A 21,605-nucleotide genomic window follows, 5' to 3' on the forward strand; every position below is an offset into this window, starting at 1 on the left:
TGTTATTTTGTAATTACCAAACAATAATTAACTTTATTTTGAAATGGAAAGAAAAATCGACATTAACAAATCTTGGATGGAAAAATTTTAAATACCAAACCAAAAGCTTAACAAAATTCCATAAGAGGAAGTAAAGCTCCTTGTGGATAAAAACGGACCCAGGTTCTGAGATTTACAAGGAAACATCCAGTTGCACACGTTACCCTCCCAGTCACTCCCTGCTTAGACAAGGCATTTTGATGATTGCCTGACTTTTTGATTTTAAAGACGACTCAGCTCACACATGGCCAGCCCACTTTCTAGGGGAACGGTGTCTTTTCTTTGGGCTAAATTTCAGCTGCTCTGGACCATGTGTTGCTTCTCCATCCTGAGGGCAGTGCTTCTAATGGGCATCTACACACATTAGCGAGCTCTCTCCGTGAATGTCGGCAGAGACATGCAGGGACCAGTGGTTCGGATGAAGCCTTAAGAGACTCTGTTCCTGCCCAGAACAAGTCACTGGGACGCCCACATCTCCCCACACAACTCTCTCTGCTGCACCCCAGCCACCGAATCCCTCTGATGGAAGCGTTGCGTGTCAGGATGTATGGGTTCATTACAGGTGGAGACAACCTGCCACACTTGATCTTCAAGGAGATAAACAGGCACAGAAACCAGAGCGGAGGGCAAACAAAGGAAACTGAGGGAAGACTAACTGGAACTCACACACATCATATTTACAGCTCCAAAGCCCTTTCCAAGGCACCCTTTTCTTGAATTCTTATAACAGTCTCATGAGGCTTCTCTCGCTGTTACTGTGACTCTCCAACAGAGGCGGAAACAGGCTTGGAGGACTCCAGGCAGCTACTAGAAGCAACGAGGATCAGAGCCGGGACTTGCAGCCCGACCCGGTGCTAGGCCCTCGCCACGCACAAACCCCAGACCCCGCTTTCCCACACGGCTGTCTCAACTTTCTATTCTACTTTGCATGGCTAAAATTTTATTCATCCCAGGTCAAAAAAAGAACTTGGAAAGCCAAGGTCCAGTGTCTCCTGAAGTGAATAAAGGAAACACAAGTGATATGCTAAGCCTGAATCATTTTTTATCAAGACTGAAATGTAGGGGATTATGAGCGGCCAGGGAAGGGGCGGGTAGGTGCACGCCCCCCGTACAAGTGCAGACTTGTGCTTGGCTTGTGTGCATGTGACGATTAATCACCATGGAGAAACTCCATACAGATTTTCAACAATATGCCAGTGAAAGCCCCAGGGGGATAAGGAGCAAAGCGGGGACCAATGGAAAAGCAGATTTTGAAGCTCTGTAACAGCATCATAGGACCCAGCTTGCAGCACGCAGCCCCTGGAGGGCTACCTCATTTGGCCACATAGGCAACTTGGTGGTGTGGGAAGTGCATTCTTGATTCACAGATGGGGAAGCCGAAGAACAGGAAGGGGATGTAAACGTATCATCTGGAGAGGTGACATGAGTTGCCTGAGGTCCAATGTTGAGTTCGGGGCCCCAGTAAACTACTCCCTGGGCTGGGGTTGCTGGGGACGGAGCACCAGGCTCAGTCTCGTGCCAGAAGGAGGTAAAGCATCACCGCCTTGTGATGGAAGGGAACCGGCGGGGGCAAGCCGAGTGGGACACGCGCTGCAGCCTGACCACCTGCTATGCACTGGGCTTCATATGAAATGTCCACAACAGCCTGGAGGGGGAGGCGCCACCTCTCGTCCACTGAAGCAGGGGACAAGAGGACAGTAAGGCCAGAGGAATGACACTGAGAGCAAGAAGCCAAATCCGGCTACAGACAAAGCCCAGGCTCTTTTTTCAGGGAGCACAGAGCAAGGAAGGCATATCCGCCCAAAATCTCTAGGGACTGAGTGACCCTGCATGGAACGTGTCTGTGTGTGTTCACACGGACACACACAGACACACTCGTGCACTCACAGTCACACGCAGGGGCGCACATTCACGCAAAGGTACCTTCATACACAGATACAGACTCACAGAGACACGCAGAGACACACACATAGATTCACACACACAACTCACAGCAGACCCACAATCACACACACAACTCTCAGCTCACATCCGCGCTCCCACAGTTCACCCAGGTACACACGCTCCCACCCCCACACTCAAGTACACACACTCACGTGGGTGTGCACACACTCTCTCTCTCACGTCTCTCTTAGGCGCGCCCTCAGGGTTGGAACATTCTTAAGCTCCCAGCACAATCTGATGCCTATTTTGGGAAAGGACAAGGCGCCAACATAGCCACCCACCAGCATTCGGGAGGCCAGCCCCCAGCGCATCGCCTGCGGTGACCAGTTTCTCAGGAACCTCAAGCGGGACCTGGAGAGGGCGGGCACCCTCCGCAGGGGCACCTCCCAGGCAGGAGACCCTCCACCAGGGCACCGGGAGCTGCGTGGCTTGGCCACTACCCCTACCCCTCGGGAGCTACTTGCTGAGTATTGGCCATGCCCCCCAGGGGCAGGGAGACCAGCCTGGGCCCCCATGAGCAGCTGGGCACCTGGAATTCAGACCCATCAGGACCTCATTGGGACCCCAGTGGCCCCCAGGTATCCCCTACCTACATCCCCTCTGGCTCTCTCTGCTCTGCCCACAGGAACACCCCATGCCCTCTCACTGCCCACACCCTGGGAATCCTGCTCCCCTTCCAGGGCTCTCCCCAAACAGCCCTTCTCCCCTCAAGCCTCTCACTGCTCCGCAGAGTCTGAATTAGTTGTTCCCTTGCTGTGCTCAGCAGCGTCTGCCTGCGCCGCGGTTACAGCGTGTCTCACACGGGAGCCACTTGCCTGGGATGGTTTCAGTCAAGCTGAGCTCTAGCCCTCCCACCCCGGCCAATTAAATCAGCATTCCTGGGAGGGGTCCAGAGCCTCGGGGGCTTCTAAAGCCACCCAGGTCTTTCTGAAGCATGGGTCCTCAGCCTGAGGGGCTGAGAAGCATCATTTAGAAAGTCAAGGGGCTGGCTTTGGTGGGAGACAGTGAGACCTAACAGCTGAGAAGAGCACACAGATGGCAGCCGCGCCCGTCACGAGCTACGCCACCTCCAGTCACCAGCCTCCGTTTCTGCACCTGTAGCAATGGGTTTAATTAGCAAGCTCATGTGAAGCACTTAAAGTGTCTCCCAAATGACAACCATTCAACAAATGGCAGCTGTCGCTCACAGAACAGCAGTGGCAGTGGGGAGTCTGAGGGTGGCAGTCAGTTTATGCCTCGCAGCGCCTCCTGCAGGTGGTAAAGGAGGACCACAAGAGCATTTTTTGAAAAATGGTTCCATTCTACAGAGAGAGCCAAGACCCACCTGTGCCTATCTGGCCTCTTTTTCACATTTTCGATGTCTTTCAAGACTTTTCGTTTCCTGCTGTAGAAAACTCTGTCCTCAGTCGCATGCTTTCAGAGACTCTCATTAAATCCATGAGTTACGGTCTCTGTCTGGGTTACACATCTCCTCAGAAGGGAAGTAAGGTTTTTGCAGAGTTCAATATTCAGCCCATTTTTAAACAAGAAGAAGGTCCCTAAACTGATTCCATGAGGATGTTGGAAGGCCAGAGGTTGGAATGACTCACTCAGAATAACAGGGATGTCCTCTCAGCTCCCTTATCACACATTACCCCAAGCCGAGACTGGCCCCCCGTCACAACCTACCTGACGCCCACCCTGTGTGTCTGCCTTCTCGAAGATTCTGCAGGCATTCGGCCAATCACAAGCCTTCCAAGCACTACTATGTACATAATGCTCTGCAAGGTATGGCTGCAAAGGATGAGGGTGCCGCCCTCACAGAGCCCACCGTCTCGGAGAAGAAAATAATCATCAGAGTCAGGGCTGGATGGGACCACAGTGAACGCCCAGGCTAAGCCCTGCACTTTTACAAACTGGACAACTGTTCAAAGCCTCACGGAGAGTTCACGGCAGAATCAGCCCCAGGATCCAGGCTCCTGACACCTCGCCTGGTTTCACACGTGTCTGCAAAAATGCCAGTCCTGACTGTCAGGTGCTGAGAGGCAGAAACAAGGGGCTGGGAACACAGGGAGAGTGAGGTGAACCCCAGCCAGCTTCACAGAGGAGGCGCCAACGACGGCAGTGCCTGGAAAACTGAAGAGGAGGAGGGTCTGGAGGAAGGGAACAGAGGGCAGGAGGCAGGAAGGTGCAGAGGGGCGGGGTCTGCCTGTGTGGTCGGGATGGAGAGAGGGAGGTGGGGCTGGGCAAGCAGGGGGATTCAGAGAAGGCAGGGCGCTGGACCTGGGCCGGGCACCTGGACTTGTGTCTGCAGATGGTGGGGGCTGGGATCCACATTCCCTTCCCTCTGCAACACCTCCTGCATGTACGCAGCCTGCAGGAGAACCCCAGGCTCTTCAAACTCCAGATCCGAGGCTGTTTCCAGCACACAGCAATCTGTAGCTTTGAGGAGGGCAGGAACCAGATGCCCGATTTTTTCCTCCTAATACCTCTTGACGCTGCGTGAGTTTCTCCTGTCATGTTCCAACCATGACAAAGGTTGCTGTCCAGTCTACGAGGCTAAAACGAATGTTCACCTTTTCGTTAACCTTGTGCATTTTTAACTACTTGAAGTGCTGACATCTGATGTTGATCAAAACAGAGCAGAACGAGACAGGATTTAGGGACATAACTTGCAGGATGGCTGCATGAATCTCTGGACAGAAGACAAGCTCCCTGAATTTCATTTCCACCAACTCCCTGAAAGGTTTTATCTTCCCTTCTGCCAACAACTCCAAAATCTGATGAGAACAAATGATACAAACCTTGAACTGGATTAGCGAAACTCGGTTATAAAGTGTTCGTATTAAAACTTTCCCGGATGCAATAATATATCGATCTTTTCAACGCTGAAATTATGTGCCAAGATGGAATATGGGCACTATGTCCTCACTTCACTCCTGAAAAGCACACTGAAAAGAATGTCTCTGCAGCACTTGGGTAATTCCAGCCTGGGTACTGGCCTGGCTTCTTGTTTGGGATTTGGGTTTTTTTCCTCAGGATGGTACATGCTACTCTGATTCGGTGAAGCTATGGATTCAATGAAACTGTAAAAGGAAGGTATTCATCTAGAAATCTAAAATTCACAGCTGGGAATTCTATATCCCTTGTGTCACCGATAATAAATTTCCAACTGAAAGGAGACCCCTTTCTCTCCTCACAGCAGTTTTCCTCCACAAAACCGCTAAAGAGGGCAGCACAGAGTTGGGAAGGGGGCTAAGCTACTGTTCGCCAAGACGCATCCCCACAGAGCTCAACCATAGTGCAAAGCCCCTGAATAAGAAGACAAGACATGACGCATTTCCAGATCTGGCGAGAAGGCCAGCTTAGAAAATGGGACAAGTCTCCCATTCTGAACACCTAAAAATGCTGGATGAAATGTGATTTCTTTTTCTTAATGAGTGTGGCTAAGCTTGCAAGAGAGCGAGGTAAGTGTCCAGATGCCAAGAGCAGAGAAAGGACTGAAGAGTATGCAGGCAAGCAGAGGAGCTGGTGATGGAGCTGCTGGGGGACCTGAGGCAGGGGTTTTCCCCCAAGTTAGAACAGGAGAGGCCCTCCGGGATGGTGGTGGGAGAGATGTCTGCGCAAAGGTGGGAGCCTCAAAAGACTGTTCTCTACCTTTAAGTGAAAGCATGACGTAGACAAAAAATCTGCTCATAGGAAGCAAGGAAACTTGGCAGCCTCTCCCTGGACTCCAGGTAAAGGAAGTAAAAAGTCACCCTTTGGAATGTAAAACAGGGCCCATACCTTAAATACTTCAGGGCCCAAATGCATATTGCGAGATGGTTCAAGAACTCTTGAGCTAAGAAATTACTGTGCAAGTAGGGTCAGGTTGACTATATCCCTGGATACAAGCAAAACAAGTGCAAAACTGCTCTGGACAATGAAGGGTGCCCCACAGAGAAAAGAAGCCACACTAATGTTGACTACTATTTTTAAAAATTACAACACACAAGAAGAAATACTCAACGGTGAGCAAAAGTCAGCAGGCACAAAATAATCAGGGGGATTAAAACTTCAAGAGCACCACAGAACAGGACAGCAATCTTAAAAAAGCTGTAAGTATATTTTAAATAAGTAAAGGTATTTAGAAATGTTGGAAATCCAAATTAAAGAAAATATTAAAAAAAAAACAAATACATCTGATAAAGCACTAAACAGTACTACTAGAAATTAAAAATAGTCATTGAAACAAGAATCATAATGGACAGGTCAAGTAACATATTAGACATAAATGAAGAGGAAATTAGTGAACTGGAAGATAGAGCTCTCCAGCTTTTTAAATTTTTAAAAATATTGCAGCCAAATGCTCCCTGTAACAGATATACCTAAGTTGCCACAGAAAGGTTGAAAGTATGAGGCTAGAATAAGATACACCATCAGTCAAAATCAAATCAGAACATAGTTTGTATTTGTTACAGACAGGATGGCATGATAGTTAAAGATCACAAACTCTGGAGCTAAACTGCCCAAGTTAAATCCAGGCTCTTCCACTCGACAGCTGCACTGGTGTTGGTTAAGGAGGAGGCTCATGACACTGCTGGGGAGAATGTGGGAAAGCAGGCTCTCCCAGGCACCGCAGGAGAGGGAGAAACCTGTGTGACTGTCACAGGAAGTCATCTGCATAAAATGTGAAAATATGCATGTCCTTTAAATAAAACAAATCCACACTTCTAAGTATTTATCTAAAGGAAAGAATCAGATCTATGTAAAAAAAAAAGTGCTCAAATACATTCTCTTTAATGTTGCTTATAATAAGAAAAAAATCAGCAATATCTTTTGTGTCTAATAATCGGTTATATAAAATTATAGTACATCAATATGATGAAATATCATGCAGCCATTAATAAGCCATGTTGCAGAAATACACTTACTGACATGTTTAATTTTTAATGACGTATTCTTAAGTGAAAAAGTGTGCTTCTAAATGGCGTGTTGCAATATGATGTAAAGTTGTCTATATGCACGCACATCCTATACACCACAAGGTTAAAAATTGTCCTTCAGTGCTTTTCCCTTTCCTTTGTTTCTGTATTACTTAAATGTTCAGAATATGTGATTTTCTAATAAAAAATAAAGAAGAAAGGATTCGCAGGCAAATCCGGGCAACGAAAACTTGTGGAAGGAAGTTATCATTTCTGATCTTCGGTTTTCTCATCTGGAAAAAAAATTACTAACAGGGTCAAATGAGACACTCGCATTTTCATTCACAATATATTTATTTTGTAACTGGTTTGTGTCAGGCACGTTTTAGCTACTGGAAATACAGAAGGATGTTAAAGCAGACCAAAAAAACTACCCTCATGTGCTTATGTTTTAGGTGAGGAGACAGATACTAAGCAAAATAGACAAGTAAAATGTACTACGGATCAGACAGTGGAAAGTGCTGTGGAGAAAAATAGAGGAGGGGTTAGAAAGTACGGGGCCAGAGGTGGGGGTTGCAATTTTAAATAAGATGTTCAGAGAAGTCCTCAGGGGAAAGATTATATTTGAATGAAGTCCTCACACAGGTAACTGAGCAAACCATGTGCCTACCTACCTTTCATAAGGAGGAAGGCAAGCATCGCAAGCAGAATGGACAGCAAGTGCAAAGGCCCTGCGGCTGAAGCATGACTGGCATGTTTGGCTGGCCATGAAGGCACTTGGTACAATATGATGTGCAAATAAACACTATTTATTAGTGTATTGTCTCTGATACAATATTTAGTTACAACATGACTCTATTATTTATCAAAATATCTCCAAAAATAGCTTCCCAATGCTCAGGTATTGCTCATGTTCCATTTTAGAGTGAAATAATAATGAGCGCTAGGAGCTCCCTCTACTTCTGCTCTTTCCACCTAAGCTCATCCCTGTGTCAGTCTCCCTCCTGACCTTTGACCTCTCAGCAAAAGGTGAAGCCCTGGACCAGATGATGACTTTTGGGATGGAGAGGTACAGTCAGATACCATTTTTTGAAAGTCAAAATACTTCCTAACAGTATAAGAACCTCTGGTTCATTTCTCATTTAGAAAAGTTTTCCCAACCCTGCTTGCATATATTTTCCTTTATATGCCACTTGGAAAAAATGGTATGCCATTTTTCCGTGTTTGTTTGTTTTCGTTTAACTGTTTGTTTTCATTTCAGTAATAAATGTAAATGTATATTCTAGATCCCGAGTGTGGGCCACCTTATAACTGGGCACGGCTATGTAGTCTCAGTGACTGTTCACACTTTGGGGACAGTGTTGAATTTTTATTATCATGTTTCCAAAACTGAGGTCTATGGAACCTCTGGGATCCGTGGGTTCATTTTTAGAGAGGGTAGAGTTTCAGGACTCAAGAGACACTGACCAAGGTGAAGGTCTGATCAGAGCCCCAGAATGTCACTGCCGTCAGAATAAGTCAGAGTCCTGCCTCTGGTTCTGCAAAGCCCCACACTTAGGTGGCAAATACTGACCATCTCAGAGCTTGTGCTGTATTCGTTTGCTATGGCTGCTGTAACAAGTTATCATAAACACAGCGGCTTAAAGCCACACAGATTTATCACCTTAAAGTTCTAGAGGTCAGAAGTCCAAATGGGTTTTTTAAATCAAGGTATTGGCAGGGCCGCATTCCTTCCAGAGGCTCCAGGGGAGAACCTGTTTCCTCGCATTTTCCAGCTCCAGGAGGCTGCCCGCCTTCCCTGACTCACGGCCCCTTCCTCCATCCTCAAAGCCAGAAATTACCTCATTCTGAGCCCTGCTCCGGTGGTCACGTCTCCTCTGCTGACTCTTCTGCCTCCTGTTTCCCTTTATAGAATCTTGTGATTACTTTGGGCCCCCAGATAGTGCAGCATAATCCCTCCATCTCAAGATCATAATCACATCTGCAGTCTCTTTTGCCATGGAAGGTAACGTACTCACAAGTTCTGGGGATGAGGACGCGGGCATCTTTGGGGGTGTTATTCTGCCTGCCACAGCGCGCTTTACTGGAGGGCCTGAATCCCTGGCCACCAGGGCACACGGGGAGGGGAGGAAGGCTGGTCCTCCGCTTGCGCATGTTTCAGGTAGACGGAACTGGAGGGTCTCCGCTCCTTCTCAAAAGGCAAATGCTTGGCTCTAGTCGATAAAATAAGATCTGCTTTGCCCAGCCGATCAGTTAGAACCCTCTGCCGACTGGCAGCTAAGGGTAATGATAACTGATGATGTTAAGAAGGACGTTCCTGTACTGTACTCCTGAAATACATCTTAAAATCCAGAAAATATGGAAGGCCGCACTGTCATGTCCCTCTCCCCATTCTCAGAGCTCAGGATAACCCTGACCCATGCCCATGGGCATGATCGTGACATGGGAACAGTCACAATCCCCGTGGCAGCCTCTTCCACTTTCCCACTGGTCCTACCCTGTCCCTGGGGACTGGTCCATCCCACGTCCTCCAACCATTCACCCCAGGATCTGGCCGAAACTCCTCGAATCCTTCCTTTTGATGGGGATGTGGTCTCTGACTCGGACCCTCCCCTTCCTCAGGCAACTCCAAACAGCACTTGGAGACGTGGGGAATAAACCGGGGCTCAGGCCTCGTGCCCAACGATTCCGACTCAGCAGATCTGAGGCGAGGCATGGAAGTCTGCATTTATAAAGATCCCCAAGAGGCTGTGGTACGGTCAGTGCCCTGACCGCTGCTTGGGAATTCTAGACGAGATATATCTTGGTGTTGATGATCCGTGATGCTTTAAATAATTTCCAAGTGGCTCATGAGTTAAGCCTCCTTATACTGAAGTGCAGGCAATAACAGAAGTCTCCTCCCTCATTCTGGACACCATCTTTCAGCTAAGGATCTTTCTGGTGGCCACACTGTAGTGTTGACTCAGACGGAGGTTATGGGGGACTGAATCATTAAATCTTTTTCCTCCTGCAGCAGCTACAGAGCCAGGCCACCCCTGTCCCCGCAGAGGGCCCTCTGAATCACCCAGTGCAGGGTACACTCCCCACTGCATGCCACGGCGTGTCTCACTGCCCCACCTGTGCCAGAGCTCTGTGCCAGTCACCGGGGCGAGATGAGGACCTAGACACTGGCCCACTCCTCCAGGGGCTCACGGTTCAGTGGGAGAGGTCTGCTAGGACACAGCGCAGGGAGTGCGCCATGGCAGTGGGACAGGAGGGAGGACCCACAGCCAATTACCCACTGGACTCACCGCCCACCACCCACCACCACTCTCATCCACCCCACCAGCTGCCACCCCACCACCACCCACTCACTCCCCACTCTCCCTCACTCCCCACCCCCACCCGGCCCCACCTACTATCACCCCACCCCCTACTACTCACCCCCACCCACTCCCACCCACTATGACCCCTCACCCACCCCCACCCACTATCACACCCACACCCACCCCCCTCACTATTCACCCCCGTCCACCCCACCCCCACCCCCTCACTACCTGTTCCCGGTCCTGTACCCACAAGGCCAAATGACTTTCCTTTTTCTTCACCTTCAACTCCGGAAACAGGCCCCCACTCCTTGTCTCTCTGGGTTGGCCTTCCCACAACTGTGGCCAGTCCTCCCAGCTGCCATGACGTTCTAAAGCCCTTCGTACCCACGGGACTGCTATCAATCCCTTCTGGCCTGTTGATTTTGGGGGGTTGTTATCTCAGCCATTTACTTGAAGTCTCCTAAAGTAACTATAAAATTTGCATGTTCAGCATGCTGCATAAAGGTTTTCTTTCTCCAAAACCCACTGTTACCACAGCGCCTGCAATGTGGTTATCACAGCTCATCAGCCACGGGAAGTCAAAACTGCTCAGCGGGACACGAAGGGAAAGGCAGGGAGGAGGCGCACAGCGGATGGAAGGCTCGCTGAGGAAGACACTGGAGGCGGAGGGGCCGGTGGGGGCTCACCGGCCGGAGCTTCCGCAGCCCGCGGCTCTCGCGGGCCAGGCCGGTAGAAGAGGCCGCCACAGAAGCTCGCATGCGATCACCGAGCACCAGAAAGTCAGACCGTAATCGTGTACAAGTCATGCACTTAAGATGGTATTCACTGATGTGTGCGGGTGAGTACAGAGTGCACTCGGCAGGCGGTTCTCGACCTTGGAGAAAGAGGGGGACTCGGCGTGTCACGGCCAGCTCACTCCACCGACTCCCCTACATTGAATTCCAAGCTCACGAAGCAGCTTCTTTTTATTACCTGGCTTCTAGTGGGCGTTTGTCCCTGCTCAGTGAACACGTTTATCAGGCTCCTTTTCTTCCCACTAAACTACTAAACCAGCACTTTATGTCTTATACGCATCAGGGCTTTGGTTATCACGAGTCTGTCTCTGAGAGCCTGGCCTGGGCATGTTACAAACGAACTGTCCACGTGGGGCTCACACCCAGGGCCTAATCCCCACAAAGCACTGTCTTGGCAACCTCTGGCCTTCCTGGAGAACTCTGCCCTCCTGAGCTGTTCTGATCCCAAGTCAGCATCATCGGAAGCTCTTTACATGTGGCATCCATCAGGATAGGCTAGGTTATGCTGCAGCGAGCAGCCCCCAGATTGCAGCAGCTTAAAGTACCCACGGTTTCTTATCCATGGGCGTGACCGATGTGAGTCTGCGAGGGGCTGTGCTCCACACCGCTGTAGGTCCAGGACCCAGGCTGAGGGAGCAGCCGCCTTCTGGCACTTTGACTATCTTGGAGCAGAGGAAAGGGGAGAACGAAAAAGTGAGGCACCTGCTAACTCTGAAAGCTCCCGGCCGAGCAAGGCACAAGGCCACAACTCACTCCGAGTGACCACGGAAACGCCTCCATGTTCCCAGGGGAGAGAGTCAGCACCTTCATGCACGGTACGAATAGCCACCATACACGTGTTGCTGATTACCTCTCGGAGCCGTCAGTTTCCAGGTAACAACTTTAACTAGTTTAAAGGTTTTTCTTGTAATGAGCCCAAATCTGCCTGTGCCAGTGTTCTAGGCACTGGAGATACAGCAACAAACAAAAGTGCACCTCCTAGAATGTACACTGCGGTGCTTCTAGCCCTCAGCCCCTGTTCAGTCAAAATCACTTGACTCCCCCCAGTCCTCATCCACTCGGCCAGCATTTACCAAGTACCTACTGACCTGCCGGGTGCTTGCTAGATCCAGGCAATTTAGGGCTCTTCAAGAGGTCATGGTCTTCCTGGAGCCCACACTGTGTGGGGCCAGCTTGCCCTCAAGGAGGACTGGGTGCCAGTGAAAGGTGGCCAGTGTGTGACACCTTTATAACACAGAACTAGGCCACCACAGTGTTTCATTTCAAACTCTCAAAGGGGGAACATGCCACATTCTAGAGAGAAGCCTTTCAGGGATTCTCAAACTGTGTCCTGGGAGCCCTAAGGGGTTCCAAACCAGTGCTTCAGAAATTACCTTGGGAGTGAACAGGCTGCCATGTCCCTCCCTCACCTCTAATCTGTTTCATATATTTAAAACTTTTCTGTAAGATTAAACTTAAAGTGTTCTACTCTTAGAGACGGTTGGGGTGGGGTGAGGGAATGAATGACCTAGTCTGATGCTCTCTCATTTTATACAAACACGCAGGAAAGTTAGGTAACTTACTAAAGTCGTGTTATGAGTTAGAAGCCACCAACTGCTTCTACCTGTCTCTAAATTCCATACCCCTCTTTTTCTTTTTCTTTTTTTTTTTTTTCCAATTTACACCAAGTCCACAGGTAAGCTCCAAATGTCAGTGGGAAAAGCCAATCAGTGGGCTTTAGCAACACAGCCACAGAGGAGTCTGGAACCTTTCCCAGCCAGTTTGAGAACACACATCATCACTTGGCAGGAGTAGAGAGCAGGGCCTTCCTCCTCCTTCTCCTGGTCCTCAAATCCCTGCCCAGTGGGCACAAAGCCACAGCTGCAACACGGGTTTCTGCTTCACATTTGTCAAGATTTGAGAAAGGGCTTGTTTTGGGAAGTCCTGAGTAAGAAAGGCCCCAGACCACTGCTGTGTGCCATAGACAGAGACAGGACAGACATCTCAACCCCACCGGAGCATGTTTCCTCCATGTTTCGGAGGGAATATCAGAGAGTAACAGATACGAAGGCTTTTAGGAGCTGGAAAGTCACGTCAGTTTTGCTTCTAGCCTTGGCCAGAGGGGAAAAGAAAAAGAACATTACATATGTAAAATTCAGAAAGAACACATCCAAACAAAAAGGCCTTTGTCTGCCTTCCAAGTATTAAGTGCTATACAGCACTTCCTCACCAAACTCATCGGAAATGCAAACAAATTGTTGATATCACTTCCCTGGCAATTGACATGTATTTGCACACAGTCTCAGATTTATACAAATCTCTCAGACATGCACAGTAAAACTCAGACTTTATTTACCAGCCATTTAAGGCTTTCCTTCCAGACTCCTGTAACCTAAGAAAATCTCTAAATGCATTCTCTCTGCAGACTGCCCCTCCCGCTTCCTGCCCTACCTCCCTCTGACACACAGGAAGAAAGCCCAGAAAGGGGCACCCTCCCTGCACATGAGGAGCCCCAGCCCTTTAACCTCCTTCTCTTCTTTCAACTGTCCTCAAAATAGCGCAACGAGGGTCTCATCCCATCCTGTGGCCACAGCAGTCTGCTGGCTTCTACCTGCAGAGAAGACTCCAGAGATGCTTCTGGCCACAGAAATGGGAAGGAAGGGTCATTTACCCATGGGCTGCAACTAGGCTAGGTGGCAACCTTAGCTCGTTTGCTGGAGAAGGGGGTGCATGGCCGGCCCTACAAGCTGCTGCCAAAGTCCTCCTGGCAACTCTTCACACCGTGCATAAAACCACTGCCAGCCCCGCCATGAGGGCGGCAGCACGGGCTCTGCATCTCCCAATTAAGCTGCCCCATCCACAAGAGAAATGGGTTTGAAGCCTCTCGGATAGACCGCTATTGTTTATCGCAGAGAGTCAGTATCCCCCACCTTAGGTCTTCGCCAAACGATACCTAATTCCCACTGAAAAGAGTGCCTGAAACCAACCACCTTCCACTGTGTTCACCACAGTTTCACGCGGCTACAATCTTCCAGCAAAACAATGCTGGATTGAGCGCCGTTACAGTTAAGCTGCTCAGACGCCGCGGGAAGCTCCTGGCGCCCCCGGGAGCAGACAAACGATCACTTCGGCTGGATGTGGTAGCCCCGAGGAATACTCGCCTCACGAGGGTGGAACGGGTAGGGAATGCTGCGTATGCACGAGCTAGGCAGTGTGTGAGTGCCCGCTCCCCGCCCTCCAGGCCTGGCTTCTGCGTTTTCTGGCAGGTGAAGTTGAACATCCTTCTCTCCTCGGGAAGAACAGCGATCCCATTCCACGTCAACGTGACTGGAAATCTCAATTTAAGAACTGGATGCCCTAGTCGGCCCAGCTGGGGTTTGTCCAGCTTTCTGTCTTACTTTGCGCCTCCGGTGTGTCAGGCTCTTTGCACACATAGCTCGCATATTTTAACTCTCAAAATACCGTCTTCTACAAGGGAATTTTCAGCCGTGAAAACTTGCCCCAAACCGCACGGTCCTTTCCCGTTGATTTACTTCCCGAATCCCTGATCTCTCCACCAGGTTTGGTCAAGCACACACACCTTTTCCATCACAGCCCAGAGCGCGGCGGCCCGGCCCCCCGCACCCCGGCGGCCCGCAGTGTTCCGGGGCCGAGGGGCGGCAGGGAGGGGCGCCCGCAGCCCCGGACTTAACACCCCGCGCGCGCGTGCGGCGAGCCGCGGGCACAGGGCGAACCGACCTCGCACCCCCCACACACGCACACGTGCGCTCCCGCCCCCCTCGCGTCCCGGGCTCTCCGAAGTTACCTCCGAGGCTCCCCCGGCGCCGGGCTCACGCCGCCCCGCCGGTCTCCCGCTTCTTTCCGGCCGCGGTCCGCACGGCCTCCAACGCCGCGCCTCGGGAGGGCTCCGGAGCCCGCCGGTCTCCGCCTCCAGGGCAGCCCGGCGTCCGCGCCCGCGGCTGCACCCCGGGGGCTGGGGCGGCTGTGGCCTCCGCCGCCCGGGGTCGGGCTCTGCCCTCACCTGCGCGGTGCCCACCGGGCTGCAGCCAGGGCTGAGGCCGGCGCACAGCGGCGGAGGCGGGCGCCCGGGCTCCTCCCGGGCAGCGGGCAGCGGGCACAGGCTCGCATGGCGCTCGGGCTCGCAGCGGCCCCGGGACGCGGCCTCAGTCCCTGGGCGGTCCCAGCCGCGGTCTTTGTGTCTCGGCCGGCGCCGCCGCGTCACAGGCTTGCGAGCAGTGAGCAGCGCGGGCCGGGAAGTCGGCGGCAGACAGCTGGGCTCAGCTTCCCCATCGTCGCCCGCCCGGGGCGCGCAGGGCCGGCAGGCAGGGCGCACGGGCAGTGACGGCGCGCACCCGGGGGACGGAGGGGGCGGGCCCGGGAGGGGCGCGGCGGACGCGCCGAGGGGGTGTCGGGCTGGAAGCTGCAGCCGCGGAGAGCGGAATGCGGGCGCCGCCAGAGCTCGGGGGAAGCGACGTCCTCTCGGTCCCGGGTCGCGGCTGCAGCGCTGCGGGGAGAGCCAGCAGAGGCTGCGCGCTGGAGGGAGCCCGGCGGCCAGAGCCGCCGGCCGGGTTCGCGTCTCCCGGCGCCCCTACTGAAGGTGACTGCGGCCCCCAGTGGCCGTGCAGGGGCGAACGGTGTCCTCGCCTCTCCCTGGGTACACTCGGCTCGCCCTCCCCTGGCCTACGACTCCGCAGTCCTTCGCAAAGCCAGGGCAGAATGGTCACTTCGCTCATTGATTTTCCCTCTTGGCTGGTCTGGGTTTAGTCGGTACCCAGATTGGAGCGACTGGCAATCACGTGACCACCGCCCCGCAAACATGCACAAGTACACACAAATACACACACACACACACACACACACACACACACACACACACACACACCCCAAGCCCAATGAAACTGAAGTAAGTTCCCAAAAGTCAAATTGGATACATCCATCTGAGCTGGAGGCCTTCCCGAAGTCACCCAGGGCGCTGCAGTGGGGCTGAAACGCAGCGGCAGCCTCTGGTGCCACCAGCTATACAGATCTTGTCCCTGCGGCTGGGGAGGCTCCCATTAACAGCCCTTTGGGGCCCCTTGTCAAAAAGAGCGCAAAAAGAAAAAAAAAAATGTAGTTCCAGACCCAAGGGATCCCATTGCAGAAGGATAGCAAAGCTCCCAGCGAGTTGCAGGACAGAATTGCGGAGGAGCGTACCTCGGCGGGGACAGAACCCTCTCCCAGGGCTGTGGTCGGTGGCTTTTCCCGGAGCGCAGGCAGGATGCCAGCTCCGGCCTTTGCTACCTGTGGTCTGAGCACCAGCCCCGGGATGGGGGCGGGGGAGGGGAGCAGGTCTGTCTCAGCCCCCCTCCACCCGCTGCCTGGATGTGGCTGGCGGCAGCGCTCTAAAAGTGAACCTGCTAATAGATGGATATTTTAAATAATGCCTGATCGGGGTGACAAGTGTTTACTTGATTTTCTCAGAGCTCCTCTGTGCCAGAGTTTTAAAATCCATTTCCCTATTAGTACCTTATTGTGAGGCGAGTTCAAACGCCTTCCGTGGAGAGGACAAAAGGATTTGAAAGGATCAGATGGGAGGGGAGCAAAGTTGGTTTGGTTCATTCTACCTCGTGCCAGGGATTTAAAATTCATAAAAGGTACTGTCCCTGTCTTTTGTCCCAAAATTGTTTTTGGCAAATAGAAGCATAAGCCCAAGAAATAACGAGTGTCAGATGTCAGGGTAAGGAGTCTAGTGACAGCTAGAGTGATGCCGAGCCTCTCAGGGGCCTCACTGCCCTCTGAGGTCAAAGGGCAATTATTTGAAACCTAAGCAAATGCCTTTCGTCTTGTTCTAAGTTCTACTTTTTCTTGTTCTTTCTCCCATTTCTCTACAAAATACCACCACAGACGTTAAGTACTAGAAGGAAAACTCAAAACTTCCTAAAGCTCAGAATGGGCACAAATTTGCTTTTCTTCTTTAGTTCAGCTGAGGCAGGCTAGAGATTTATTTAATTTTTTTCTGAAAAACCATTTGGAAACCAATGTTTTTTAAAAAAATTTAAAACAGCATAAAATGAACATGCAGAGTATACATCTCAGACCCTAACATCGCTGGATTCTAGCCAGAAGTTGGCTAGCGGTGTTCACAGTTACAAAGCACTCACCTGGTTGCTATTTCCCCTCCTGTCCCCAAAGCCCCCACATTCAAGTCTTGGGAGGTCTTCCTCTCACTTTCTGTTTGGCTACCTGCTTTGGCAAGCCTCTCCAGGAAGAGGCTGGAGTTCCACAACTCCCTTTACTTTCCTGCACACACAGCGGACATCCTTGGACCTGCTCCATCTTGCTCTCCTGAGGAAGAGTGAAGGTCATTTCTCTACATCACCCACTCTGCCAGAATGATACCAAATCATAGTTACCATTTATCTGTGTACCCAGAGCAGAAAGTTGGGGGAAATGATACAAATTTATGACACTCTACTCCCAAGATAAGATTTTTTTTTTTTAATTTTTTGGTCTGGAGAACAGAAGAACACAGAGGATGAACTGGGGACCTGGGCACCAGACCACAAAAACAGAAGTGGAATCAGCACCCAGAAACCATCCAGCCTCTCCTTTTCCCCGTTTCTTGTGGGGTCTCTCCCAGAGCCTCACGGCCCACTTCATCATATCATTGGTAAGGATGTGAAAGTCCAACCCGGTGTAAGAGAAACAGCACTGAGTTCGGAATCTGAAGATCTGAGTGTAGACACCTGTAAAGTGCTTTGTGAAGACGCCATGTTCCTTAGCTTATTTTCAGTCCTTTAACACTTGACATGTTGGATTTTACTTAAATTTAATATTTGAGCTGATAAACATGTTTTCATCATGCAGAATCTGAGCTTGATTATGAAACTCTAGTAATTCAATGGGGATCCAGGCGATCAAGTCTCATTAAAGTGTCCTATTTAGTGAAATATAGTCCAGCAGCCAAAAGAAATTTATCGTTAATCAAATCCTTTAGTTGACCTTCTCAGGGACTAACATCTTTGGCTCCCTGGCTTCTGTAATTCCTTCCCACCTCAGCTGTTCCAGAGTCTTTTCTCGCCAATACACAGCACACACGTCTTTCTGTCCCCCTCCCTGCCCTCCCCCACTCTACTTCATTATGCAGATCTACAGATTCCCTCTCCTCCCCCTGGAAGGGGGAAGGGAAAAGCCAGGGTCAAAATCAGAATTCTCTTTAGTGATACAGGTAGGGGGAGGCTGTGAGCACTCACACATTAATACCTTTTGGTCCTTCATAATTAGATCTCCTCTGGGTACACTGTAGATATACTGAAGCATTAAGAAAGGGCCCTGGATGTGGTATCATTAGACAAAGATTCGGTCTCCAGATCACCTGCTGGCTTGACACAGTTTCTTAACCTTTTCTGAGCTTCTGTTTCATCATCTCCAGAAGGAAAATAGGAGCCTTCATAGGGTCGTTGGGAAGATTGAATAAGTGACAAGTCTGAGCCTCATCACAGGCACTCAGCAGAGGTCTGTGGCTTTTAAGATGGCAGGCAAAAGAAAAAGATGAGAGACAGGAAGAGAGAGACAGACAGACAGAAAGGGGGAGGGGAGGAAGGAGGGAGAAGTGGGGAGGGATGAGAGAGGAAGACCTGCGTCTTGGGCATCCAGGCAAAAGCTTGATTGCACCAGTGAACAAGGGACTGATGCACAGGGAGATTGTCCCCTCCTCTGGGCTGAAAGGCTGAGCTGTCACCTGCATGAGACCCAGAAGGGGCTGTGAACTTCAAAGATATGCTGTGAATTAGGATGGATTTGACACTATTACTGAGGTCTTGTGAGTCTTAGCCTGATGCTCACAGTGCTTCATTTCAAAGTTCCCGAAATGCTGTGGGGGGCGGGGGGGGGGGGCTCAGAGCACCCCCGTGCTGCCCAGGAGCTTCCCTGACTCCTACCAGAGACCACGGGCCCCTGCACACCCAGGTGGGTCCATCAGGCCCAGGCTGGACCTGCCCCATTTGAACATGAAGCCTTGCGTTCTACTCTTCTGCTTTGCACGTGGCCTTTGCCAAGCAGAGCCTATTGCGGTGGTATGTTTGGCAGGTGCAAAGGGCATTTGTTCATTTTTTTGGCTGCCCAGATTCTGAATTCTCTTCTTACTTTGGAGGAAGTCGACATCGTGAAACTTCCTCCCGTGAATCTGCCTCCTGAACCCTGGCAGATAGGGCATGTGGCCAAAGCTTGGCCAACCCAATGCTCTTGCCTGATGCTGTGAATCTGAAGCCAGTGACGGTGCAAAAGAATCATGTGACAGTCTGGAAATGGTGCCACTCCTAGTGGCAGTTGCATCTTGGGTGTAATGGCCTGGGTCCAGCCGTGGGAAACACAGAGCCTTAAACAGGCCCTTGACTGTGATTCCAGCTTCATCCCACCCGCATTTCCCTCCGTGCATTTTCCAAGCTTGATTCTCTGGCCTTCCCACTGATTCGGTCAACTCCTAGGATCCTTCCAATAAATTCATTTCTTACTCATGCAGACCGGAATCAGGGTCTGACGTTGGCAAACCAGAGTCCCACTGGCAATGAGAGGTTGGCTTTCCACTCTGGGAAATTCTCACACCCCAGGCAGGAGAGCAGGGTGAGATCCAGCTCAGAGTTTCCAACCACAACAGGGCTGAACTCCCCAGGCAATGGGCACTTCCCGCAGCTCTCTCTCCTCCACGGGATTCAGGGCCGTGCTGGACAACACAGGGGCTGCTGGGTGGTGCGCTGATCAAGGAGGCAGGCAGCTTGGGCTCCACCTCTCTGCTCTCTGGCTGGGCCCCCCGGGCGAGGCACTGTGCTCTCTGGGCCTTCGTTTCCTCACCTGGTGCATGGAGAGCTTGAAAGGATCCCAGGATGTGTGGAGGAGAGTCCCCGGTCACCATCCTAGCCACCAGCATTTACCCCCCCAGCGCGTGAGGCTTCTAGGAGAAGCTGCTGCACGGGAGAGATGAGGGAGGAAGGTGGTGGGAAGGGAGAAGGAGTTTGGCCCCGGGTTTGAGTTCTTTCATTTCATTGTGTGAGGCAGGAGAGGCGGGAGATGAGCTGCCCTGGAACAAAAGGGAGCAGGGAATCAATAACTTTGGGGGATTGCTGTCTGGGGGACATAGTGCCTCCTAACTGCCTATTGATCGTCCAGATGAGACAATAATCAGACACATTGTTGCAGAAAAACTATGGTTGCTTCTATTTTAGACCATAATTACACAGTGATGTTTATCCAGTCCATAGATGTTATCGCTTACGGTAGAGGATGGAAATTGAAACATGAGTCCCCGAGAGAAGTAACTAGAGCTTTCTTCCATTTCTTTTCAACAGCACTCAAGTATCTGGCAGCATCCAAGTTACTTGGAAAGCAAAAGGATGAATTTTTGTGGATTCTGATCACTGATCACTAAAACAGTGTCGGAAACAGTTTAGGGAGCAGTAAACATTTGTCAAACAACTTAGGTGTTCAGGAAAAGATTATTCAATACAAATCTCCTTCATTTTAAGGTCTGGCATGTCACAGGTGCTCTGTGTGTTGATCAGCTCTCTACTTCCATGGTGTTTTACCTGTGCAGTTCCCAGCCCACGCCTGACTTCAACCTCACGGTACCCTCCTGGTATCAGGGAGCAGGGGTTTGGGTCCTCTGTTTGCTGTCTGATGATGACTTAACAGACAGGAGAACAAAACCACAGCATTATGAATGAAATGACATCACCAAGGTCGTCCAGAGAGTAGGAGTTCTCAAATGCTGATCTCACATTTTCTCCTCGAGACCAAACCTCAGAGAGAAACTGGATTTCCGCTCAGTGTACCTAAATAATATCCCCTGACAAAGAGGCGTTCAATGAAGGGAAACTCACTGGAGAAGAGTACTTAAGAAAAATCCATTTATGCTGGGCTTGGATCGCTGGCATTTCAGGTGCTATTTTGTGATCAGATAAAGGCTGGCCTCTCTCTCCGAAAGTCTGGTAACTCAGCCCCATTCTGAGATCCCGTTATTTCCCTGGGGTTATCTGGATCCCCGAGATAAACAAAAATATTTTTAGGGCTGGCACAAATGGGCGTGCATCCAGGTTTCTGCTGAAATAACCATCTCCTTTATCATGTCAGGGATGTCGGGTTATTGGACAACTTGAATCATCCAGAATTACCTACCAGCTAAGCAAAAAGAAAGACCGCTTTGTTAGCACTGGATCACAGGGAGGTACGCATCTGTTTACTCCTTGAAAAGGCTGAGTGCCACGATGTGCCAGGCCCTCTGTAGCTGCACCTGAATGCGGAGATGTCACTAGCAGCCGGCAATCATTTAGAGCTTATTCCATGCCAGGTGTCAGTTCTGAGACTAACTTTGTACTTAATCCTTACAAGACTCCTGTAAGGCAGGTAATGCTATTATTCCCATTATACAGATGGGAAATTGCAGCGCAGAGAGATTTAGTTACTTCCCTGAGGCTCACAGAGCTGGAGCAGGCATTTGACACCGGGCAGTCTGGCTCTAGGAACTATGTTCTGGATCTTTACGCTATACCGAGATGACTGACACGTGGTCCTCAAAGTCTCACTGTCCACTGGGAAAGACAAAAGCCAAGAAAGTCCTTATAACTCAGGGCAATCGATGAGTGCAGAATGGCATGGGGACACTGAGGAGGCAAGGCCATGGAGGG

The 21,605-nt window shown here is 50.8% G+C and overlaps 1 protein-coding gene across 6 annotated transcripts in view; it reads right to left on the minus strand.

Moving 5' to 3' along the window:
- MINAR1 (membrane integral NOTCH2 associated receptor 1) overlaps positions 1-15,764 on the minus strand; it is a 32,863-nt gene extending 17,099 nt beyond the window's left edge. For 5 of the 6 annotated variants that reach the window (XR_012502834.1, XR_012502833.1, XR_012502832.1 and 2 more), the window contains exon 1: positions 14,753-15,764. The gene's annotated coding sequence lies outside the window, so the exon portion shown is untranslated. The remainder of the gene's footprint in view (positions 1-14,752) is intronic. The other variant, XM_074354365.1, reaches the window with a different exon arrangement.
- Between the last annotated feature and the right edge of the window lie 5,841 nt (positions 15,765-21,605).

This window comes from Camelus bactrianus, chromosome 27 (genome assembly GCF_048773025.1).
Source record: "Camelus bactrianus isolate YW-2024 breed Bactrian camel chromosome 27, ASM4877302v1, whole genome shotgun sequence".
Classification (NCBI taxonomy): Eukaryota; Metazoa; Chordata; class Mammalia; order Artiodactyla; family Camelidae; genus Camelus; species Camelus bactrianus.